At 49.5% G+C, this 20,224-nt stretch overlaps 2 pseudogenes across 2 annotated transcripts in view; both read left to right on the top strand.

Annotated features, from left to right (window-relative positions):
• The first annotated feature begins 3,579 nt into the window (after nucleotides 1-3,579).
• LOC308512507 (histone-lysine N-methyltransferase PRDM7-like) lies at nucleotides 3,580-16,103 on the top strand (annotated as a pseudogene). Its single transcript has 12 exons — nucleotides 3,580-3,754; nucleotides 4,137-4,205; nucleotides 4,313-4,419; nucleotides 4,534-4,657; nucleotides 4,806-4,913; nucleotides 5,591-5,616; nucleotides 10,224-10,380; nucleotides 10,970-11,071; nucleotides 11,270-11,541; nucleotides 11,969-12,036; nucleotides 13,125-13,318; nucleotides 16,026-16,103. The product of its transcript is annotated as a histone-lysine N-methyltransferase PRDM7-like (transcript).
• Nucleotides 16,104-18,481: 2,378 nt separating this feature from the next.
• Nucleotides 18,482-20,224, top strand: part of LOC308512508 (histone-lysine N-methyltransferase PRDM7-like) — a 76,543-nt pseudogene continuing 74,800 nt past the window's right edge. Inside the window, exon 1 of the transcript in view lies at nucleotides 18,482-18,542. The product of the transcript in view is annotated as a histone-lysine N-methyltransferase PRDM7-like (transcript). The remainder of the gene's footprint in view (nucleotides 18,543-20,224) is intronic.

Raw genomic sequence — 20,224 nt, forward strand, 5'->3', positions numbered from 1 at the left:
ATTATTCGTATGTTGTTTCGTTTCATGTTGTCCCAAAGCACCCTTAGGCTCTCCTCCTGACTTTTCATTTTTTTTCTCCAATTGCAGTTCAGTTTGGGTGTGTTTTGCTTCCTTTTCTTCTAATTCACTAATTCGGTCCTCCGCTTCTCCTAGTCTACTGTTGATACTTTCAATGGAGTTTTTCATTTCAGCTATATCACTCTTCATTTCTTCTTGGGTCTTACTTAAGTTGTTGATTTTTTCATCTGTTTCTTCTAGCTTCTTGCAGAGGTTGTCGATTTTTTCCTCCATCCGGTTTGTGCACTCTAGGACCCTTATTCTGAATTCTTTTTCTGTCATGTTGCCTGCCTCTGTATTACTTAGCTGCTTTTCTGGAGAGTCCTCCTACTCTTTCCTTTGGGGGTTTCTTTGTCTACGCATGTTTGATCTCACTGACATATCTAGACATTGAGTCGTTCAGTGGTTGCTCCCTTGGTGGCAGTGACTCCTTGGTCTGTGGTTGCTCTTCGGGCAGTTGCGGTAGCAGCTGCTCTTCAGTTGGCAGCAGCTCCTCTGGTGGGTGCTGTTCACAGCTGTGGTGGCTCTTCGGGCTGGTGGGGCGAGGTTTCACGTACAGCTGCTGTTCCTCAGCAGAGGGTGTTGTTGCTCAGGAGGTTGCTGTTGCTTGGATCTGCTGCGTTGATTTAAAGGCACAAAATACAACACAACAAGGCACCACGTACCAGGCACTATACACAAATATATTCACGATATTAATAACCCCAAATAAAGGTGACCACCTGAATTAAGAGAATTAGGGGATAAGGAAGAAGGAAGAGAAAAAGATAAAAGAGGAAAAAGAAAAGTAGGTACAAAAAAAGGAGTGCAAAAATGAAATTGGGAAAAAGGAGGGGGGAAAATTAAAGCGAGAAAAGAAAAGAAAAGAAAAAGAAAGAGCGAAAAGAGAGAATGAAGTGGAAGAGGGGAGGAGACTTATTTTATACGAGGAGAATACTCCTACAGAACAGCCATTAATCCCAACAAATTCCAGCAACAGCTCCCTGGAGATGAATGCAAACTAGAAACAACCAATAATATAACGATGAAAATAGAATGGAGAACACTAATCCCAAAATAAAATAAAGAGAAAATAAAATGGCACTTTAAAAAAAATGGTAAAATGGTAGCAGTAATAATACTGTTTAAAAGTAAGAAGGTAGTAAATAAAAGGGTAAAATCAGGTGATGGAAAAAAGAAGAAAGAAAAAAAAAAGGAAAAAAAGGAGAAAAAAAAACAAAGAAAAAAAATTTGGTTCCGTAGTTAAAAGGTGAAAAAAGAAAAAAAAAATTGCAGTAGTGAAGGTCCTTCGGTTCTTCTATTCTTCAGTGTGGCTCGCCTTAGACCTGCCAGGTATTCAGGAGAGTGTTGAGTTTCCCTGCGATACACTGTTCCTCTGTGTTGTCAACCACAGTCCTTTTTTTAAAGCAAGCCGCATTTGTTTCCCAGACTGCCTTATTTTGTGTTTAGCAACGAGTCAGTTTGTGGGTCAGCCTCTGGGTGGGAGTGTTCTGGGGTTGGCCTCTGAGGCTATAGGGCCTCTCTGTCCAGTGGAGGTTCACTGCCCAGAGCTGGCTGCGTAATAGTTAGTTACCGGGGCTGTGTTGTTGCTGGGATTGAAAATCCCTCTATAGGCCAGACCCTGTTAACTCCCAGGTACTGATCAGGTTATTTTAATCCTTGATCTCCTACAGGGTGGAATCTGGGTGTGGCTGTGCTCCTTGCCTGGGGGCTGGGGGGAGGAGTCTCACTCTCCAGAGAGAATGTCTGCCCCGGACCTGGGCTCGGGGGTGTCTCAGAACTCAATTCGCTGCCACCTCTCCCGGCCCCCCTTCTCTCCTCAGTCTCTCCCCAGATTCCACTCCTCCGCACACTCTCCCTCTCTTCAGCACAGGTGAGTGTCTGTATCCGAAATGTCCCATGAACAGGATTCAGTAAAACAAACAAACGCTGGCCGCGGAAACGGGAAAGGCTTGGTTTCGGTAGGCTTCTTCTCTTACCAGGACTGCATGGTCTGGTCAGCTCTTCAGGCTGCCCCCTTTAGGCTCAGTCCTCTGTGATCACAGAACCCAGCTCTCAGTTCCCCTGGCGGTTCTCCTTTCCCCTGTCAGGGGCTGTGCCTGTCCCAAGGGACGCGGCTGTCTGCCACGCGGTCTCCCTCCGACTCTCTGGGTTCAGAGGTCTGGCAAACTTTCCTGCCCAAATCCCTGGGCTTTTACCTTTCCAGGGGAGTTCTGGTCTTCCCGGCTGCAAACCGTCTCACCAGCTGAGCGATTTTGCCAATTTGGGGTGGATGTTACTAGTTTCAGCTGCTCACTTCATTTGCTCCAGGACACGACCTGGGACACGTCTGCCTATACCGCCACCATCTTGCTCTTCCACTCGACAGCTTCCTTTAAGGCAGTGGTTCTCAACCTTCCTAATGCCGCCACCCTTGAATACAGTTCTTCATGTTGTGCTGACCCCCAACCATGAAATTTTTTCGTTGCTACTTCATCACTGTAATGTTACCACTGTTATGAATCGTCATGTAAATATCAGATATGCAGGATGTATTTTCATTGTTACACACTGAACATAATTAAAGCGTAGTGATTCATCACAAAAACAATATATAATTATACATGTGTTTTCCAATGGTCTTAAGCGACCCCTGTGAGAGGGTCGTTTGACCCCCAAAGGGGTCGCGACCCACAGGTTCAGAACCGCTGGTCTAGTGGGAATCCCTGTTTCCCAGAACGCAACTCCCCACCTACCATCTGGTCCTCTCGCTAAGGAAGCCAACAAATGCGCCTGGAAGACAGTCCGGGACCTAAACACCGTCGGGTGGAAGAGAGACTCGGTCAGGCGGCAGGAAGGCCGCCTCAGCCCAACACCTGTCCTGGCTGGGGGCTCCCGGCTCCCGGGGTCCCGCCCATACGCAGCGGGAATCCAAGCCCTGGACACCTCCCAGTGGCTGAAGGCTTCTTGACGGACACTCGCAGGACCCAGGGCAGCCAATCACCATGGGGGGTTGGGAGCTCAGGGCGGGCTCTTTCCACAGGATTCTCTCCTTGACTGGCAGGAAGGCTCCACCTCCATGGCCCGCCCTTTTCGCGTTTCTGACCGCCCATTGGCAGGCCGGGCCCCGTGACCACAGCACTCATTGGCGGCTGGCGCTGACGCTCTGGAGGCAGGAAGCTCCCCCTCAGCCGGCCGCACACCGCCTGAGGGCGGGAGCACGCGGCCAGGAGCGCGGGTTTGAGGGGACCTCGGCCAGGTTCGCAGTGCGGCCTGGAGACAGACAGGAAAACGGGAGCCTTGCGTGGGAACCCCTTTGCCGCTGGCCTTCAAACCCCCAGCCGAAGACCCAGGGTGTCCTCCCGAGAGGCTCCCACTCTGTCAGCCTCCAGGGACCCCAAGTGCGCTAACCCGGAGGACCCCCGGTCTCAGCCCCCAAAGGAACGCTCAATCCCCCAAAGGTCAGACACAGCACACCCCGAGCCTGGGCTCCCTAACCACGGCACCCAGGAAGACCAAATCCCCAACTCCGAGACAGAAACCATGGAGGCTGTCCCTGAGACCCCAAATCTCTTCACAGGAGTCCCAAATCCTCTGACCCGAGCACCCAACTTTCCTGGCAAGAAAGACCCGGATTCTGTCCAGCGGGCCCATCTCCTAAGCCGGAGACGTCTCTGCCCCTTGAGGCGCCTCCTGCCGCGTGCATTGCTCCTGAATCGTGGGTGCCATTCCCGAACCCGGTTCCTCTCGGCACAGCCCCCCGCCCCATTGTAAAGGCGAACCACCTCCACCCCCAAGGGCCCTCAACGCCCCCACCGCGCCCCTCAGACCCCTCTGACCGCGCCCCTCAGATCCCTCTGAGCACGCCAATCAGACCCCCCTGACCGCGCCCCTCAGACCCCCCAGACCGCTCCCCGCAAATCCCCCAGACCGCTCCCCTCAGACCCTCCAGACCCCTCCCCTCAGTCCCACCTGACCGGGCCCCTCAGACCTCCCAGACCGCTCCCCTCAGACCCCCCACCGTGCCCCTCAGACCCCCCAGAACGCGCCCCTCAGTTCCCCCTGACTGCGCCTCTCAGTCCCTGGAACGCGCCCCTCAGACCCCCCTGACCGGGCCCCTCAGTACCCCCTGGGACCCCCCAACCGCGGCGGGAAGGAGGCGCCCCCTAGTGGGTCATAATGGCCGAGGCCCCGGTCTGTCTGGGGGTTGGGGGGGTGGGGGGGGGTTTGCCCTGCAAGGTGGGAGCGGTCCCCTCAGCGCCTCCTCCTCCCACAGGCACCGTGTCCTCGGGAGGGGACTCCGCTGGCGGCACCATGGACCCGGACAGGGACCTGCAGGAGCGCCCCGTGGAGGAGGCGGGGAGAGCGGGGCATAGGCCTAAGGTAAGGGGGTCCGAGGGGGTGGAGGTGGGGACGGGGGTGGGGACGGGGTGGAGGCGGGGCGCCGCCCCTCGGGCCGGGGAGGACGGATGGACGGACGGACGGTCTCTCCCCCAGTCCAGGGCCGCCTGCAGGGACGTGTCCATCTACTTCTCCCGGGAGGAGTGGGCGCAGATGGGCGCCTGGGAGCGAGCGCGGCACCGCAACGTGAAGAGCAACTACGAGGCGCTGCTCAGCATGGGTGAGCGAGGGGGGACGGGGCCGCGGGGTGGGCGGGGCGGGGGTGCTCCGTCCAGGGCCCCGGGCTCTGCCCCCGCCAAGCGCTGGCTCTGCTGTTTGTCCCTCAGCTCTTCGCCTGCAGGACAGACTCTTTCTTTCTCTCCTTCCAGGTCTCAGGGCCCCTCGACCCGCGTTCATGTGTCGCCGCGGGAGGACGGCCAGGCCCCGGGTGGAGGACTCCGAGGACTCGGATGACGAGTGGACCCCGAGGCCACGAGGTGCGGGCGGAGGGCGCGCAGCTGCCTGACCCTGACCTGGTGTAGGTCGGGCGGCCTCTCGGGAGTTACCGGGGAGGAGCAAGAGGCAGAGCAGTTACACAGCCAGGGGCTGTTCACATAAACCCCTTTCTATGAATCATTTATTTTACAGAGAGAGAGAGAGACAGAGAGAGACAGAGAGAGAGAGAGAGAAACAGGTGAGAGAGAAACCTCCATGGCTGCCTCCTGCCGGCCCCCCACCTCACGGTTCATCGGTCGTGGCTCAACCACTGGGCCACACTGGCCAGGGTCATAAAACCTCTTTCAATGTGTAACAATAATTATATACAGATTTAGTGTTGACACTATCACAGAGGTCCCCCATTTCTCCCCCTTTTCTCACCTTCACCCAGACCCACCCCCCAAATCTACAATAATGAAACCATAATATGCAAATCCAGGGCGGACCAGCTGAAGGACCCACCAGATGACCAGGCTATGACACCCACTGGCGCCAGGCCAGCCAAGGCCTGTGAAACGCAATTGGTCCGGCCCCCCAATCCCCCATGATGCCCTGCAGAGAGAGGCCCAGGCCACTAGCCACTGGGTCATCAATGGGGGCTCCCCGTCACCCCAAAGAGGGAGGCCCAGGCCACCAATGCAGAGCTGGGGCTACTGAAAGGGACCTCCCTCTGCAGGCGATGGATCGCAGGACTTCCAGACTGTCAGAGGCACAGAGGGCACAGGCCGGGCTCAGGAATTCCCCCCCCCACCACCACCACCACCGCCATTCCCACGGTGCAGAAATTTATAAATTTCGTGCAATGGTGCTCTAATATATATATATTTTAAGCTGTTCTCTCTCCGGGAGCACACACACCCCTCACCCTTTCCCCTCTCCTCCCCCCAACCCCCACTCGGTGTGCATCTCCTAAACTAAGGGACCCAGGAGACTTGCACCAGGGAGTACGGGCAGGGGCAGCTCATTCAGGCTAACCCGCTGAACCTGGCTCCAAGGCCCCTTTTCTATGACTTTCCAATGAGCCAAAGCTGCCCGCCTAGGCTGAACTCTTTCCTTTAACCTTTCTAGAGCAACACAGCAGCCCAGCCTAAGCTCTCTCCTGCTGCTGCTTCTATCCTTGTTTCACTGTCCCTAGTTTTAATAAACATTCTCTCAAAATAAAAATAATTGAATAGCCATGTCTCGGTGGCTCCGTTGGTTGGAGCATCCTCCCATACACCAAAAAGGTTTCGTGATCCATCCCCAGTCGGGGTGTGTATGGGATACAACTCATCGATGTTTCTCTCTCACATCCATGTTTCCCTCTCTTTCTTCCTCTTCTTCTCTCTCTAAAATCAATAAGCATATATTCTCAGGTGAGGATGAAAAAATAATAATACAGGAGTATAAATGGTGGTGGAAAAAATAAAATAGAATAATAATATAATTGTATACTTATAGAACATTAACAAGTAAGTATACAAAAATATAAAAGTGAGTAAAAAATAACTAATTCAGAAGAGTTGTGATCACATAGAAGGAGGAAGTTTTGACAGGTGAGCAGTGCTCTAAGACCTGCATGGGGACATATGGGAAAATTATTACTCATGGTAGTTAGGGGGTTGGGTTGTGTCCAGGGTAGGAAGTAGTTCATCGTTGTGTCAGGTTCCATGGCAGCCATGGCATCATCTGCCAGGTTTCATGAAAGTCTGATTGGTAGGGTCTGTAGTTCCATGGGTCTGAGGTTGAAACATAGCTGAAGTCACGACGTTATGTCCAGCTTGCCCGAAACTCTGTTTATGTGGTGACTAGACCTGAGTCTTTGTCCCTAAGACTGTGTGATGCTGATCAGAATCTAGTGATTAGAGAAGGTGGTCACAATCCAAATGTGCAAAGGAGGAAGGATAAGAAAGAAAGGAGCCAAGGTGGTCCTGGTGCCTTGTCCAAGGTGGACTGGACAAGGCCAGTGTGAAGACAGAAGACAGAGAGGAGAAAGCGCTGGGTTACAGACTAGAGATTCTTTGCAGTTACATGACCTTTATTATACTTGTGTCATGAAAAGCCAATTTTTTATTTTTGCTTTTTAGGGCAATTTTATTTTTTAAATCCTCACCCAAGGATATTCATTGAATTTAGAGAGAGGAAGGGAGGGAGACAGAAAGGGAGACAGAAACATCAATGTGAGAGAGGAACATCCATCAGTTGCCTCCTGTGTAGGCCCCAATATGGATCAAACCGGAAACCTTTTGGTTTAAAACATGGTACTCCAACCAACTGAGATGGCCAGCCAGGGATAGGCCACTCTACACAAATAAAAGAGAAACATGCAAATTGGTGTCACTCTGCCAGGCCCGCCAGCCAATCAGGATACACATGCAAATTAACCCAACAAAGATGGCAGTTAATTTGCCTAACCAGGGCAGCGGCTGAGAGAAGACTGAAGGCTCTGGCTGGAGTGAAGACTGAAGACGGAAGAGGCTTGGCTTCTCCTCAGTGGCTGGAGCAAAGGCCTGGGACCCCGGTGCCAGAGGAAATCTAGTGCAGGCAGCCAGGGGAAGGAAGGCCTATTGCGTGAATCTTTGTGCAACGGGCTTCTACTTTAAATATATATATTGAACAGAGGATGAAGTACAGATGGGGTTTTGTCTATTTTTTTAAAATATATTTATTGATTTCAGAGAGGAATTCAGAGAGATCAAAACATCAATGATGAGAGAGAGCCATCGATTGGCTGCCTCCTGCACACCTGTGATGAGCCCGCAACCCAGGCATGCACCCTTGGCTGGAATAGAACCCAGGACCATTCCATCCGCAGGTTGATGCTCTATCCACTGAGCCAAGCTGGCTAGGGCTATTTTTTAACATTTTAAGAAAATTAGCTGATGCTCCCAATAAAAGCATAAGCCTAATGAAACCTCAGGAAACATTTTCCAATCATCCTTGGTCTGTCCTGGGATTACTCTATAATTCAGAATTCTGAAAGATAAAAATCTCCAGATTTTGAAACAATTACCAACCAAAACTGATTTCTCACACGGCAGGCGTGGCTCAGAGATTAAGTGTCGACCTATGAACCAGGAGGTCACAGTTCAATTCCCGGTCAGGGCACACGGCCAGTTTGATCCCTGGTGTGGGGTATTCAGGAGGCAGCTAATCCATGATTCTCTATCATCATTGATGTTTCTCTCTCTCTCTCCCTCGCCCTCTCCCTTCCTCTCTGAAATTATATATATTATTGATTTCTCACCATCTTTTAGCTAAACCTTCTTGGGTGTCTTTCAGAGTGGAACAGAATAAACATCAGAAGGTGAGTATTTCCCAAATCCTGTGGAAAAGAAAATCTTCCTCCTGGATGCAAATGCAGGGAAGAGGAGGAAAAATCAGAGTGCACCCTAGGAACTGCCACCTTCCTTTCCTGACCTCTTCAACAAAATGCCCAATATCATCTTAGTCGTTAATAACATCAGCAACAATAGTAGCTACCACGGGTCTTATCTTCACAATGCTTCAGACTCTAAGAATTCTACGTGCATAAACTCACTTAAACCTTACCACAACCCTATGAGGTAGATACTATAAGTATCACCATTTCTGATGAGGAAACTGAGGTTTCAGACATATACAAGTGTTTGATTGTATGTCTGAAATCACAGTATCGGTGGTCGTGCAATCTAATCCATAGCTTCATCTCTAAACCACTTACAAGCTCATTAAAATTTCCATAGTTTTATGCACTTTCCACTGTCTCATCCATACATGATTACATCTTTCACTGACTGATGATTCCAAACGCAGTTCTGCTCTGCTATGCTTCAGTGAGAAATGCACTAAGACTTCCGACTTGCAGAAGCTCACTGATATATAGGCAGTTTGCACGGTGTATGGTCCCAGATGAAGATGGATATAGCAACCCCAGCATCAGAGCCTCCCAGTCAAATAAAAGAAAGCCTCTCAACTCTGGGGAGCTTCAGGTTTGACGATTCAGAAACAATAAACAATAAATAAAGTGACTTAAGAACTTCATAGAGATGACACACTATTCAATAGAAGCTCATCTGGAACTGGTTTTGAATGCTCATTCCAGTCAGAAGAAGTATGGCTTCTTTCTCTGAGCTCTAATTAGGCCAGTGTCATCTTGTTTGAATCATTGGCTCCGCCTGCCTACCTCTGCATTGTGAGCTCTTTGGTTCACACCAGATTCTTCTCAGAAGTCCCAGGCCCAACTCAGGGTCCCTGAGGGCCCCCTGAATGTTTGCTGAAAGAGTGCTTTCAAATTTACAAATTAAACTAGAGTAGGGTCAAAGAATAATGAAGATAAATTACATGTGATTTCAAATATAGAGATGGCTGAGAGGGACATTGATAGCAGGACTGTAATTTCACATTCATACTGTATCAAAGTGCTCACAGAACACTTTGGTGAACATCATTATATTTCATGTTCATTATAACATTAAGAATTAGCATGTTATAGGTCAGGAAAATGAAGAGAACAGGCTGGTAGCACAACCTTATTCAAACAGAATTGGTGGGAACCAACTAATCTAATTACAACTGTTCTTTCCATGATATAGTAAATTGCACATTTTAGCATAATTTCCTTTATTGTCATGGTAGGTTTCTGCCAGCCATTTCTTTTTAAAAAATATGTTTTTACTGATTTGAGAGAGAGAGGAAGGGAGAGAAGCATCAGTGAGAGAGAAAAACATGGATCAATAACCCGTAACTGGGGCATGTGCCCTGACCGGGAATGGAACCGGCAACCCTTCAGTTCAACCAACTGAGCTACACCAGCCAGGGCTCTGCCAACTATTTCTTTCTTTCTTTTTTTCTTAATCCTCACCCAAGGATATTTTCTCATTGATTTTTAGGGGGAATAGAAAAAAGAGGGAGAGAAAGAGAGAAATATCAATGTGAGAGACACACATAATGACTGGTGGCCTCCTGCATAAGCCCAGACCAAGGTCCAGGCCAGGGAGGAGGGTCCTGCAACCAAGGAACTCGCGCTTGACGAGAATTGAACTCAGGACCCTTCAGTCTGCAGGCCGACACTCTATCAACTGAACTACACTGGTTAGGGCCCAACTATGTCTTATTCTCTTCCCAGTATCCTTCATTCTCAATGTGCTATAAAAGAAAGAGCCTTAAGGCATGGGTTCTAGTCTTCGATTCAAAACCCACATTGGCCATTTCTTTTTCCTCTAATTTTCATACTTCCCAGGTATTTCCAAGAGTTGTTGAAGTGTTCATTAAAGTCATGTATATCATAAACCCTACATAATTAAATAAATGTACGTTACATTTATTTCCCTTTGCCTTTCACACTGAAGGCAAAGTCCAGGGCGCCATTAAGTAATGAGTCCAGTTTGAAGGAATTGTCAGGAACAGCAAATTTGTTGACCACAAGTGGCTCAGAGCAGACCCAGAAACCAGTGCCCCCTCCTGGAGAAGCAAGTACCTCCGGACAGCACCCTAGATCAAAATTGGGTAAGTTCAATAATTTGGAGATTTCAGTTCCACTAATTCCTCTAGAAAGGCTGGTCAGTATAGCCTAGGTATGTGGGGTGGACATTCAACACGCCTGGATTTGAAACTGGAGTTAGCACTGAAGCTTTGAGCTAATCTTCCAAACTCTCTGAGCTCCTGAATGCTAATGTATACAGTGAACATAAGGAAACATGGGACACATATAGTTTGAAAGCATTAAATTAAATCTCAAACAATTGACACATGCAAGTTGTCCAATAAATCCATCTGTGATAATAGCACCCATATTCTCTTGGTGTTGTGTGCCCAGATCTTTACTCAGTGCCTAACACATAACGTGCCCTCAATACATACTTTATGAATGACCAAAGCTTGGAAGGTTGAACCTGATAATGGGATCATCTAGAAACTAAAATTGAATCAGCCATCGGTAGTCAGTGTTGCGTACTAGTCTTTTAGTTAATGGAGGAAAATACCAGATACTATAAAGAACAGGTGATCATTTGATGGGAAGACATTGTGTGTTTTCTGACAAGAGAGGGACTCATGTTCCAGACCCCCTTCGTTCACCAGCTCTTCTCTCATGTAGACCTCAGGAGAAAGGAGATCGAAGTGAAGATGTATAGCCTACGAGAGAGAAAGGGCCATGTCTACCAAGAGATCAGCGAGCCCCAGGACGATGACTACCTCTGTAAGCTCACCCTAACCAAGGAGCATGTTATGTCCTTGATGCAATAATTTCACTGGTCTTTGGGTGCCCAAATCATTCCCTTCCTCTCGTGACCGGGAATATAGGATTGAGGCTCACTGATGGGAGCTCTTTCTGAAACTGTTCAAGTGCAGGAACATGCACTGCACCCTGACTAATCCCTGTTGCCCTTGCCTCCAGATTGTGAGAAGTGTCAGAACTTCTTCATTGACAGCTGTGCTGTGCACGGGCCTCCTACGTTTGTAAAAGACAGTGCCGTGGACAAGGGGCATGCCAACCGCTCAGCCCTCACACTGCCCCCTGGGTTGAGAATCGGACCATCAGGCATCCCTGAGGCTGGGCTAGGAGTGTGGAATGAGGAATGTGATCTGCCGGTGGGCCTGCACTTTGGCCCTTATGAGGGTCAGATCACAGAAGATGAAGCCACAGCCAACAGCGGCTACTCCTGGCTGGTGAGAACTTTACCTCTTCCCTGTCCTCTGGCTTCCCGGCCCTCCTGTGGCTTGGTTGGCCCCACCTTCTACATGCTAGGACATGGATGGGGACCATATGGTTAGTTAGCTCTGTGTACTGGGCGGACTTTGCATGAACATGGAGCTCCTCTCTAAGGATCAGAGGGTAAATGGGAGCAAAGTGGTACAGACTCCTCCCTTGTGGGGCTCCTGCTTAGTGGACAAATTGACTCAGAAGTGTAGATGATGAGGAAGAAAAATATCCTGTGATCACCATTGGCAGTTGAATCACCATGCAGGCTGAAAGAGATTTGATGAGACTAGAATAAAGTAATTAATCTATTATATACAAACAAACACACACACACACACACACACACACACACACACACACACACAGCCTTTAACTTCTTTTCCTGAAATGCAGATCACCAAAGGGAGAAACTGCTATGAGTATGTGGATGGAAAGGATACATCTCAGGCCAACTGGATGAGGTAAGGTCACTAGGCTTCTGGGTGCCGGAGAGGACACTCATGCCTCACAAACCACATGTCTGTCCTTCCCATCATGCCTCCTTAATGGTCTCCCTCAGTACTCTGTTCCCCCTTTGTCTCCATACAGTGATCTTTAACATCTAGAGACATTTAGGAAAAAAAGGAGGTAAAAGTATAGCATATGTCCTCAAAATAGAAGCCTCTAGTTTGGGCACCGGGAAAAACCTTGAGGACCCTGGATTACTCTGTGATTTATCTAACTGACATTAGTTAAACACTTACTATATTCCAGTTTAGAGGAAGGAATTCATTACTTACACAGATCACACAATCCATGTCCCTAGGGAGGACTTACTGCAGACAGACATGAAACATTTTATTTCATAAACATTTAACTCTAATTTTCCTATTTTTCAACAAGTGCCTAGTGCCCACATAGCCTTGAATCAAGGATAGTCTAAAACTGTGAGGGCAGCACATCATCCCAGACTCAGTTCTAACTAGAACTGGATGTTGGATCCTGCAGAGTCATAGTGCTCATGGCCCTTTCCTGAGGGGCTCTCTTGTGTCAGGGGAGACAGATTATGAATAAACTACTATTGTTCTGTGTTATTTTTCTAAGAAAGACAGACCTCCACATTACTGTGGAAACCTGGGGGAGGCAACTGAATGATGCCTTCAATAAAGTGTGGGGAGACTCGACAAAGGCCTCTGAAGAGAAGGTAGACTTGGACTGAGTGTTGAATGATGTGAGTCCTAGAGCAAGCCCCGAGTCCTGGGGTGTAACACAGAACCTGACTTACAGCTTAGAGAAGCTAGAGGCCACCGGGTTTGATGGGGAAGTCTGGAATGAGGCTTTGGAAATGGCATTAGGCAGGATGAGCACTGTGAGCAGGACTTAGAGACAGGAATTCACATGACCTTGTGACAAAGGCTTGGACATTGAACAGAAGTTTCCCCAGGAGCATGGGGGTGGGTGCCATCAGTGCTGAGGGCCCTAAGCGTCAGTGAGGATCTGGACACGATATGACAGGTAGTGGAAGCTCATCGCCTGTGGTTTTCTTTCCTTTCATCTGCCTCAACGCCAGGTACGTGAACTGCGCCCGGCATGAGGAAGAACAGAACCTGGTGGCCTTTCAATATCACAGGCAGATTTTCTACCGAACCTGCCGGGTCGTGAGGACGGGCTGTGAGCTGCTGGTCTGGTATGGAGAAGAGTATGGCCAAAAGCTGGGCATCAAGTGGGGCAGCAAGTGGAAGACAGAGCTTGTGGCCGGGAGAGGTGGGCACCACTCTTCTTCAACATGGAAAGAAAGAATTCTTAGAAGTTTTCATGCTCCAACTCTCAAGTACAGTAAAATCCACTCTAGAGTCAGCAAAGCTTCAAATCAGATGCTTCAGAAATTGATGGCTCATCACATAGGTCTTTGATTCTTAAGAATAATTTTAATATTTTTATTTTTGTTCTAATTCTTAAAAATATGCTTTTATTGGTTTTAGAGACAGAGATGAAGGGAGAGGGAGAGAAATATCAATCTGCTGCCTCCTGCATTCTCCTTACTGGGGATCAAGTCCACCACCCTGACATGTGCCCTGACCAGGAATCAAACTGGCTACCTCTGGGTGAATGGGACAATGCTCAACCAACTGAGCCACAATGGCCAGGGCCAATTTGTGTTACATTTTTAAAAATACTTCATGCACAAAATGCATGGCATCATATAGTGCTGAAAGGATTAGAGGCAAAAAAAAAAAAAAAAAAAAAAGGTTTCAGGCACTTAACCAGCTCTCTCGTCAAGGTGGTTGTTTTGGGGTTGTTGTTTTTTTTAACACTTTAGCTGTTTCTTCTTCATTTACTGCATATTTCTAAATGAAATGTGTGTGTTAACATGCATTCATTCATTATTTTGTGACTTGTCATGTGAATTCCTACTCGGTGCCACACAGGGTTCTGGGAGCTGAAAATACAGATTAACACGATGATCAGAATCACTGCTCCTGAGCAGCTGGTTGGTGAAGGAGGGAAGCCCCGGCAGACATATGTGCATGTGCTTAATATCACACAGTGGTTAGCGCTTTGGAGAAAACGGGCCCAGGACAAGTGCCTAGGGATCAGTGTGAGGGGAAGGTGGGTGTGTCGGATTGCAAAGGTCAAGGGAAGGCTTTCTCAGGAGACAACATTTACAACAGTTGTGTCACAAGGTCCCAGGCAGAGGGAGTGGCTGGTGCAGGGAAGGAAAGAGGTGGGGTGTTGAGCTGGCTGAGGGCTACTCCCGTCTCAGTCTCAGTACAGAGGGCAAGAACAGAGGTTGGACAGATGCCTAGCAGCCGGGAAATACAGTGCCTATGATCCAAGCTGAGATACTGGGGACTTTCTTGAGTGAGACGGGACAACTGAGCAGTTTTCAGCTGCAGAGTGGCATGTTCTAAAACTATGCTTTGTTAATTTTTTGGGGAAATAAACTTCAGTGGGGAATCCCCTCCGAGATTATTTCAACTCCAAGTGAGAGAGGAAGGCGGACTGGCTGGAGAGAGATGGGAGTCAGGAGTTTAAGAAGCAGGTTGGGGAAATATTTTTGTTGTGGTTGTTAATCCTCACCCAAGGATATTTTTCCACTGATTATTTTTTAAGAGAGAGTAGAAGGGGGAGAGACAGAGGGAGAAACATCAATAGCTTGTCTCCCACAGACACCCCAACCAGGGCTGGGGATTGAGCTAGCAACCAAGGTATGTGCCCTTGACTAGAATCAAATCCAGGACCCTGGAGTCCCCAAGGCGAAGCTCTATCTACTGATCCAAACTAGCTAGGGGATGGTTGGAAAGATATTCTGAAACAGGACTTTGTAGTGTATTTGAAGTAGGCTAACACTGAAAGAAACCAAGTAGGAATACTGTGTTAGGAAGGACATATTTCCATTTTGTGATTTGTGGAAAACTGAGAGAGAAGCAATTGCTAGTTGGGGTCTATGGTTTCTCTATTTTTAAATATTTTTAGTGATTTGAGAGAGAGAGGAAGGGAAATGAAGAGAGAGATAGAAATATCAACATGGATCAGCTGCCTTCTGCTGGGATCGAGCACAGAACCTGGGCATGTGCCCTGACCAGGAATCAAACTGGTGACGTCCTGGTTCATGGGTTGATGCTCAACCACTGAGATACCTGGCCAGGCCTGTGGTTTTTCTCTTTAACATGACTTAGAAGATACATGTATATGGAAAGGTCACAATAGTCCAACCCATATAAGGAGTGAAATGCCTTCTGATGGTCCTTGAGCTGTAAGACCTTTTTTTTTTTCAATCCTCATCCGAGGATATTTTTCCATTGATATTCAGAGAGAATGGAAGAGGGAGGAAAGACAAAGAGAAATGTCGATGTGAGAGAAACACATTGACTGGCTGCCTCCTGCACACGCCCAGACCAGGGCCCAGGCTGGGGAGAAGCCTGCAACCAAGGCACATGCTCTTTTTTTTTTAATATATTTTATTGATTTTTTACAGAGAGGAAGGGAGAGAGATAGAGAGTTAGAAACATCGATGAGAGAGAATCATCGATCAGCTGCCTCCTGCACATCTCCCACTGGGGATATGCCCGCAACCCAGGTACATGCCCTTGACCGGAATCGAACCTGGGACCTCTCAGTCCGCAGGCCGACGCTCTATCCACTGAGCCAAACCGTTTTCGGCAACATGCTCTTGATGGGAATCAAACCCAGGACCTTTCCGTCCACAGGCTGAGGCTCTATCCACTGATCCACACTGGCCAGGGCTGTAGAAAAGACTTTTGATATGGGGTCTCTGGATTTCTGAAGAAGAGTAGTGCAGACAAAGAAAAAGAAAAGTAGACAGTGAAGGAACACTTTGTGGGAGGCAGAGCTTGCACTGTCAACACAGCTAGAATGATTCCGGGGACGGGTCTTACCAGGAGACAGAGCGTACGGCACAGGCATTCTTGCCCACACCTGCCCTGACCAAAACTTTCTTCTCCAGCAGAACCAAAGGCAGAGGTCCACCCATGTCCCTCCTGCTCTGTGGCCTTCTCCAGTCGGACATTCCTCAGCCAACATGTGAAACGCAATCACCCCTCTGAGATTCTGTCAGGAGCATCTGCAGTAAAGCACATCCAGGCGGAGGAAGCTGGCCCAGAGCGTCAGAATCAACAGCAGCAGCAACAGACTGGTCCACATGGCTGGAATGACAAAGCTGAAGGTCAAGAGGTCAAATGGAGGTCCAAACCTTTGCTTAAAAGGATCAGGCACAGGGGAACTTCAAGGGCCTCTTTCAAGCCTCCCAACGGACAAACAGGGAGCTCCAGTGAACCTGAGAGAATAATGGAGGAAGAGCCCAGCACAGGCCAGAATGTTAACGCAAAGAACACAGGCAAATTATTTGTGGAAGTAAGAATGTCAAAAATTGTAACAATCAAGCATGGAGGGTGTGGGCAAGGCTTCAGTGATAAGTCACATATCGACACACACCAGAGGACACACTCAGGGGAGAAGCCATATGTGTGCAGGGAGTGTGGGCGAGGCTTTACAAAGAAGTCACATCTCATCAGACACCAGAGGGCACACTCAGGGGAGAAGCCCCATGTTTGCAGGGAGTGTGGGGGAGGCTTTAGAGATAAGTCAACTCTAATCATACACAAGAGGACACACTCAGGAGAGAAGCCCTATGTGTGTAGTGAGTGTGGGCGAGGCTTTACAGATAAGTCACCTCTCATCAGACACCAGAGGACACACTCAGGGGAGAAGCCCTATGTTTGCAGGGAGTGTGGGCAAGGCTTTACACAGAAGTCACATCTCATCAGACACCAGAGGACACACTCAGGGGAGAAGCCATATGTGTGCAGGGAGTGTGGGCGAGGCTTTACAGTGAAGTCTAATCTCATTAGACACCAGAGGGCACACACAGGGGAGAGGCCATATGTGTGCAGGGAGTGTGGGCGAGGCTTTACACAGAAGTCTGATCTCATCAATCACCAGAGGACACACTCAGGGGAGAAGCCATATGTGTGCAGGGAGTGTGGGCGAGGCTTTACACTTAAGTCCAATCTCATCAAACACCAGAGGACACACTCTGGGGAAAAGCCATATGTTTGCAGGGAGTGTGGGCGAGGCTTTACACTTCAGTACAATCTCATCCGACACCAGAGGACACACTCAGGGAAGAAGCCCGGTGTTTGCATGGAGGATGCATCATGAGCCTTAAATTGCACCTCAGCAGCCACAGGGCAAGTGTAGGCACCACATGCCTCATATCCCAGCTCTGACGGGGCTTCAGAGGAAGCCTGCTGGCTCCTTTGCTTCCCCAAGAGTGTACTTAGTACAGAAGAAACTGGTCAAACATCCTCCACTTTCAAGAGGAGAGGCAATAGACAAACAGTTCCTTAAGTGCTATGGGGATGTCAACACCAATGTCCCTCATGGTGTTTTTGGCCTCGTTTCAATAAATTTTGTGTCCAGACAAACCTGAAGCCGACATGCCTCATTCCACTCATCACTGAAAGCAGAGTTCCAGGAGGGCCTCAAAGAATGCTCAGCCACAGACCTGAACCCGGGAAGGTAGGAATCTGGCATCAGTCCAGTGAGGTTCCTGCCAGGGAGAGGGATTAAGACAGACTCACCAGGAACATGAATAGGACCCCAACAACCCCTTGGCTTCTCCTGGCTCCGCCCCTGATTCCTCAGACCTCTGTAGCCTCAGAGGTGAAAGCCAGAGAGGGTGTGTACAGGTGGGTGTGTGTGTGTGCATGTGTGTGTGTGAGTGCCCGTGTGCCTGTGCACACACCTGTGCTGCCTCAGTCTGGGCACTGGTCGCCCTCACCCTTCTTGCTGCCTCAGTAGCATCGGCATCTCACCTGGGGCATAGCATGTGGCCGCCAGGTCTGCCCACAAGGGTTTGAGTCTCAGCTCTGCCCTCACAACTGTGTGTCCTAAGGCAAGACCCCCAAAGTCTCTGTGCCCCTTTCCAAGCTATAAAGCGGGAGGGTGACCCAGGCTTTGGAGTGTCATTCAGAGTGGGGTCAGCACCGGCGCCTCTGGCTCAGGTGGCTAAAACGTGCGTCTCTCGGTGAACAGCGTCTGCCCGGCCTTGAGGTGGACAAGGGAGGCAGAGGGCGTGGGGCCCGGGAGCCAGTTTAGAGCTCACGCAGCCCCACTGTTCTGCGTGGACTCGGCTGCCTGAGCAGGAGGCGTGGGGTCAGGCATGCTCCTCCCGTGGCCACCCCCTCCCACTGAGCCTGGGCTTGCGGCACTGCGAGTTACCAGGACACAGGCCCTCGCCACCCTGCTGAGAGCTGCTAGGTGCACCTCACCTCACAGTGTGTGCGAAGCCCACCTCGCATCAGCTCCTGGTGCTGGCCTTGTACCTGGGTCCGCGGGTCTAACCCTACCCTGACCCGTCTGAAATCCTTCACTGCACGTTTCTTATGGGGAGTCTGATGGGCCATGGACCCGCGTGAGCAGAGCAGGCAGGCCGTGTCGGTCATTCCTGGCCAACGGTTCACAGGTAATGTCCAGCGAGGCCTGGGGCACTGATGCTCATGGGCCCATGGGTGGGAGTCCAGCGAGGCTCCAGGGAACAGGTAGCCTCTGCTTGGGGAGGCGACGGGGCCACAGCAACCAGAGGCCCCTCTTTTCTTACAACAGAGCAGACGGACATCAATGCAGGGAGCAGGCACACGCGGTGAGGGCCCGTTACCCCTCAGCCTGAGGGACCTAGCACAGCACCTGTTCCTGGAGGAGAGCTCCTGAAGGGGTCACCAAACCCACGAACTGGGACCATGACCTTCCCTCTCCTGCCCGGCTGGTGTGGCTCAGTGCTTGATCATCGACCTATGAACCAGGAGGTCAGGGTTCAATTCCTGGTCAGGGAACATGCTCGGGTTGTGGGCTTGATGCCCAGTGTAGGGCTTGCAAGAGGGAGCGGATCCATGATTCTCTGTCATCATGGATGTTTCTCTCTCTCTCTCTCTCTCTCTCTCTCTATCTCTCTCTCTCTCTCTCTCTCTCTCTCTCTCTCTCTCTCTCTCTCTCTCATCTCCCCCCGCTTCCTCTCCCTTTCTATCTGAAATCAATAAAAAATATATTTTAAAAAATGATGGCATTTCTATGTGAAGAATTGATACCTCATTCCCTACAATGACTGAGGGCTTGGGTGGGTGACCTGAAACTCTCAGAAGCAACCTTTGAGCCACACCTTCATACTTGTGTTTTCCCTCATTAACCCAATCCCGAAACACCTCAGGACCAGGAGAAATCTGCCAGTTGGGAGATTGTTTTCTGTGGGTCTCAGCGGACTGGGGAGGAGCCAGCCCACAGTCATGGAGCTGTTGACACCCAAGCATGGGTCCTGTGCACATTGGAAGGTGGGCTCTCTTGCTCAGGCCAGGAGGGGCAAACCCCCACCCCCAGCATCGCATTGAAACAGCACACATTTCCAAGTGGCTCAGCACCTCTGCTGAGTATCTCTCAGGGGGTGAAGGAAAGCTTTGCACAATCAAGTCCTCATTCACATTAAAAATGTTGGTGTCCCCGTGCCCAAACCTCCACATACAGGAAGGTTCTGGTTTGACTATTCATGCTGTGATTTGTTGAGTACATCATTCCCAGATTGCAATGATTAGCCTTGATCTCCATGCCCAGCTTTTCCTACCATTTGTTTCCATTTCCAGTGTGAGACATCTCACTTCCTTTGGAAGGAAATGGAAAATTCTCCAGGATGCGATGCTCCGCTGTTTGGGTGTAGATGTGCACGCACGTTTGAAACTGAGATGCTCTGAACATTCATGAACTGGAATTCTCACGATGACTAAGGAAGACAAGTGGTGGGTGTTTTCAGTAAAATCTGATACCTTTTGGGAGGAGGATAGGAGCAGATTGGACAGTTTCCAGTTTTATTTTAAATCTGTTGTTCTTGATCTGAGACACAGAGGGACAGGGAGACAAAGAGAAACAATCAGGTGATGGGGGTGCCCTTACCAGGAATCAAGGGGACTTCTTGGTTCATAGGTCAACGCTCAGTCATTGAGCCTCGCTTGCTGGTGTTCTCATGATGCTTGGAGCATCAGGCCTGTTTCCATCATCACAGCAGGTGGGAGCTGTGGCATCAGTACAAGCCTAATTCTACCTTCTGCCTATAGGTTCATAACAGAATGAAGGGAAAACCATGAAGGTTGTCTCAACAAGGGG

The sequence above is a fragment of the Myotis nattereri genome (assembly GCF_964212035.1).
Source record: "Myotis nattereri genome assembly, chromosome: Y".
NCBI lineage: Eukaryota > Metazoa > Chordata > Mammalia > Chiroptera > Vespertilionidae > Myotis > Myotis nattereri.